Consider the following 6,011-nt stretch of genomic DNA (forward strand, 5'->3'; position numbering starts at 1 on the left):
TCCAATAGACCCGACCGGCTAGGCAGCTCACCATCTGAAGGATCCATAGTTCAAGACCAATTGGTGTTTAGTCAAAAATAGTGAAAGTAGGCATCTATTTGGGCATGTTTGGTGTAAGTGAATCACTCCACCAAGGAAGAAGACCATCAATCTTCAACTTAGGGGCAAAACATAAGAAATTAGGGCAAATATAGGCTTCTATAAATAGAAGCTAGAAAAAGAAAGAGAGACAAATTGTTTGGAGTGTGATAAAATATTTCCTATATATAGAGAGTGATTTTTCTTGCATCTTCATCTGGCGCCGTCTATGGGAAAGATAGAATGATTCATTAATTTCAGCAACGAATGACACAGCTCCGATCGAGAGCTATGATTGGAGATGAAGGCTCCCGCCAGCAAGAAGAGAACCAACAGGTTAGGCACGATGACCTGATGCAAATCGTAGGGACTCTATGAAGGGAGAATGCCAAACACTTAAAAAAAATTCAATAAAAGTGAAGTGGCAGAGTGGCCAATCGCCAAACACTTAGAAAATTTTTCAAACAAAATTGAAGTTTAATTGTAAACACAAATATGACGCCAAACACTTAGAAAATTTTTCAAACAAAAACACTTGGCAAGAAATTCAAAACAAGAATTGAAGATCTCTGGATTCAACAAAAAAAACTCTTTTATTAATTCATTTCAAGTACAAATAGTCATCCCTCTCTTCAATTACATTTAAAAAAAAAAAAAAAAGGGAAGTAAGGGAAAAAATAAAGTAAAGGGGCCATAAAGCTAGGTTGCATCCTCTATGATCTCTACTTCATCAGATCCATCAGGGGGTAGGAAGGGTTGGAGCAACAGGAGCAGGTCCGTCCTTTCCCAGTAGAAGGAGAACGAAGGGTCAGAGAGCCATCTGCAGCCTCAACTACCTTTTTGCATTCGACAAAGACCTCTTCAAGATCGTCAGGAAGAGGATTCACGTAAGTACCAAGAGGGTCAATCTTCAGATTCTGTTCATAGTCATTCGGTCCATCATACACCTTACCAGGTGACTGCGCGATTGACAACCAACACTCAAAGTGCGATAAAGATTGTGGCCAAACTTAAATTTGTAAAATACCACTATCACTACTAACTACTAAAGTAACAAGAGTGAGTAGGGATCGTCCCAAGGGAAAGAGAAGGTATTCCGGAATTAATGTTAGATTAGTAGGTCGAATAATCAAAAGGGGTTTTGTTGGTTTAATTATACTACAATGTAAACTAAAGTAATGCAATATAAAGCAAGTAAAATAAGTGAGATGTAGAGAATGAGAGAGGGTTCTTGGGACATAGAGTTCATCACTAAGCATTGATTTTCTAGACATTCAACATTTGATAAATTAGGGAGATTATATGTTGTAAACAAGGTGTGTGCAATTGATTGGATTGATAAACTTGGATGGCCAAGTAAGCATACATTGTCCAAACAATCAAGTGGATAGCACAATATATCAAATTAAGCCATTAATCCTTCCATAAGCCCACAATCAATGCACACTCAACAATCTAGAGAAATATACTACTTGTACTCATAAGCATGGATCATCAAACAACAAGAATGGAATGTCCACCTATCTAGGTAATTAAGACAATTAAACTACAACTATGCTAATGACATGAAAATTAAACTAATTAAACTAAGGAGGTGGTATAATCCATCAAGAAATAAGTATGAACCATCAAATAAACCACAAGAGTAATCCATTAAGCACCATGCCTTGACCCACACTAGACTCATCAATTTAATACACATAGACATGCATCAAGTGTAAAGAATCAAGTGTAAAGCATATGACCATTCATTCCAATATACATAGACATATGAATAGAATTAAAAGATCAATTGGAAGTATTAAACTACACAAATCATGTAAAAACAAGATTTATATAAAAGAGCTCAAAACAATAGTTACAAATCAAATCCCCATTAATTACAATCATCAAAGTCTAGGAAGTATGCTTAGGGTTATCTCTAACCCTAAGAGAATAGTCTAGCCACTCATGATTGGTGTCACCCAACCCTCAAGGGCTTCCTCCATGGTTAAATTCATCTTCCTCCTTGGTGTTCTTAGTGGAAACCCTAAAAGAATGAAGAACTCTCCTAAAAATGTAATGTTTTCTCTCTAATCTCTAGCCAATCTCTAAACTAACCCACCTACATGCTAAAAATAACCAAATTCCTTATATAGGTAACTCAAATATCACACCCAATGGTCAGACCTCGTGCACTAGGACCTCCAAATGATTACACCACTAACACACCTTCAATTCAGCTTGAAATCTGTTTTTCACGCATTTTGAGGCAGTTCGATCGATCATATGGTTGCTCTGATCGATCGAAGTGAGGCGGTGCATTTATTTGGATAAGGACAAGGCTGAGATATTTATGGGAAAAGGACAAAAGTGGTTGGTGAAGATAAGATCAAAAGATTCGATCGATCGAAGGAAAGGTTGGATCGATCGAAAAGGAAATTTTCCTGAGGATAAGGACAAGGGGTTCGATCCATCATGGCATGGTTGGAACGATCGTAGTGCAATCGATCATGGCCCTGTTCGATTAATCATAGAGGACTTTTTCACCACTTTGTTTCCACTTTGCTCCTTTTTTTTAACTAGACTTTAGATTGCTTCCTCCAGTGCTCTAATTTAACTGATTTTACATGTTTTAGAGATAAGTGTCTGAAAAGGGGAATAACATGAAATTAGACTAAAACGGGAAAATAAGATAGATAAAGGTCCTAGAACATTCATGATTAAGGGGTTTAAATGTGCACATTCCAGCGCTTATCACCAGGGTCAGTCAAATTACTGTGGTTTATAAACCTGTCTCTATAACCATTGGTAAAGCGAACAGCCCCAATCTGGGAAAACCGTTCGTGCATGGCTTTTTTCCCCGTCTTCACTCTGCTCAGGAGCTCAAGAAGACAGACTATCTCCCCATTGAGCTCATCATTCTTTTGCTCCAAGGCAAGCTGAGCAACCCTCTCTGCCTCTAGCTGACCAACCAGCTCAGCTCGAGCATTGTCTACAGTAGTAAACTTCTCTTTGGTAAGTCGAACCCGAGTCTAAGCACCCTTCAGGTCATCCTCATCCATTTTTTCTCGGGAGGCTAACTGACTGACCGTTTTGTCACTCTGCTCAATCGTCCTTTGCATAGCTGTAATGCCGAACAAAGTCTGCAAGGCTAATAAAGGCATCTAGAGAGTTAAAATAAATGAGTCAATGGGTTAATCCCCAAAAAGAATTTATGAATTAAAGTAGAAGAGAAGGGGCAAGGCATACCTCAACTGCTTCAAGAAGGATCCGACTAAAAATCTCCTCCCTGCTGAGTTTAACCTAGCCTCCAAGTCCTTTAGAGTCCACATATTCTTGTAGTAGGCCCATCCCTGAACATGGTGTCATCAAGAGACACCATGGAGCTATCATCTCTAATGAAAACTGGCCTAAAGGGGATAACAATTTCGGCATTGGGATAGACGACATTGGGATTTTGAGGGGGTTCATCTGAACGGCACTTTCTGATCACTATCCCTTGACTCGACTCCCTTCCGCCTTTGGCTTGACCCTTTGTCATCACCCCTCACATCTCCTTCAACAACCCTCTTGCCTAGGGCTTTATCAAAAATGGCAGAAGAGGGGACGGTAGCCTAAGTGGAGGTCGTCTGGGTGGAGGCAGAAAGAGAATGAGGGATAGGAAAGCCATTCAGGTCAACAAATGCAAGCCTTTCATTCCTCCTTGCCATGCCAAAGGTGGGAATTGGAGTATCTTCCATTGGTAAGATTTGGCTTGCTACAACTGTAATTTTCTTTAAAGCCACTTATGTTAAGAAAATTGAGGCTTTAGGGATGTTGTTCTAAACAGACGACTGCAGAATCCTAAGCCTCGCTTTGCAAATCTCGAAATCAAAGAAGTCAGAAAAAAATCCCAAGTGATGGGCAAGAAAACTACAAAAGTGTGGAAGACACTCTTGACACGTGCACTCATATATATGTGTTTTATATGGAGTGAAGGTTGGAAGGGCACTCATCCTGAACTCTCTGGGTATGGTAGGAAAAGGGGTCTGAGGGGACTTCCAATTGCCCCGAATGACAATAGGATTCTTCTTCCAATTCTTGTTCGAATCAGAAGTGTCAGTGCAAATTTTTCGATTAGTAATAGGATGGAGATGGTACCGAACGCCATTTTTACTGGTCCTAATCACTTTATAGCAAAAGAAAAGGTTAAATGCATCTAACTGAAGGCCCCGTTCTAGATTTAAGAATATTAAGGCAGAAATAATCCTATAGAAGTTAGGATTTAACTAAAGTGTAGCGACCCGAACCCGAGTATCCGAATCGCTAACCGGGTCGTTACCCAAACCCGAGATCATCTAGGGGTAATGCTGTCATTTTTAAGGATAAGATATAACTAGTACAATTCACAGATCCTTCTAGTACTCATTGGTGGAATGACCCTAATTATAAAGGTCCAGCATGTGAATATAAGGAAAATTTTATATTTTTATTTTTTTGTTATTTCATTTTAAATGGTACCTAATAGACTACCCCTGTATGGTAGTCAGCTAACCCCAAGTAGACTACCCCTGTATGGTAGTCGACTAACCGTAAAGGAATACCTGGATGCGAGGAAGAGGGAAAAAAAAGAAGTCTATTACATGCTTCAATGGCCATAACCCTTTAGTTTAAGTTACAACAAAATGAAAATGGTTACAATTACAGCCCCGATGTCACAAAATTATACATGTTATAATAAGGTTTTACAGAATGGTGTTTAACTATAAAAGGTAACCAAAAACAGTCTTCTAATCAATACTAAACTTATGGTGGATTATTGTCCGCCACTTCCTTTCCATATCCTGAAAATAGTAAAATAATGGGGTGAGCATAACCGCTCAGTAGAAGTCACCTAAGGCGCCAACTTTGGACTCCCTTGAGTCACGTAACACATAAAGGAATAATAAAAAATGGGGTCATACATTGGGAGTCCGTATAACATTTATAATATAATAAGCAGTGTTCTCAATCACATAACATAATTCTACAAAATGTCGTGCATGATATGAAATGTAATACACCCTGTCCCAACTTGGTCTATACCGACCCAACTCTCACTTTTTTGAAAACCCGTTAACTGACTTTACCAAGGCGAGATTAATAACTATCCCCGATTACAATTATGGCAAAGCTTGGTAGCTGTTAAAGGGCCTAGTATCAACTTTTTTATGCCTTACACTGGGCCACGCTTCCTTTAGGTCAAGCTAGCCCCGGACTCGCGAATTCCAGTTCGATTTAAAAAAATTCACTTTGCATTTCAAGCTAAACCTTTCCTTGGTATGAACTTCCTTTTCTCAAAACCTTTTTCAAACTCTTTTCATGCCATGTCATGCAATGCACCATCTCACATCTTCTTGACATCAAAATCAACAATATAGTAATAACACATCAACATGGCATTCACAGCTCACTATTTGTAAACACGACATTTATAAGAATTATCCTTAAGCATGCTTAATATAAAATCACTCACAAATCAACATCATACTATCAACCATACATTAACATAACTTCTATAGAATAAAATCAAGCATGCCTTTGACACATAATTGAAAACCAATCATGCTTTAAACACTTAACATAGTGTTAAAAACACAAGGCGGAAATTTCATTTCACAGTTCACAAATTTTCAAAATATAAGAAGAAGTATTAGAATTGCTCAATTAAAAGGCAAATCTTGAGGCTTTAGGAAGACCCCTACCTTAATTGGAGACGAAAAACCCAAGAAGCCCCAAATCAGCTCAAGAAACCCTAAATCATGAAATTTAAGGTAGTTCCAAACCAAAAATTGCTCCGATCAAAACGAAGTTCTCGTCGTGCTCATCGACTTTATCTTCGGTGACAACGTCAAATTCCCAATGGAAAAACCTAAATCTAAGCTTCAAAATGTGGTGAAATGAAAAGGAAAATAGAAAATGAGAAGGAGAAA

The sequence above is a fragment of the Cornus florida genome, unplaced genomic scaffold, assembly GCF_030987335.1.
Source record: "Cornus florida cultivar Cherokee Brave unplaced genomic scaffold, ASM3098733v1 CherokeeBrave_3.0.0_Hap2_Chr06, whole genome shotgun sequence".
Lineage (NCBI taxonomy): Eukaryota > Viridiplantae > Streptophyta > Magnoliopsida > Cornales > Cornaceae > Cornus > Cornus florida.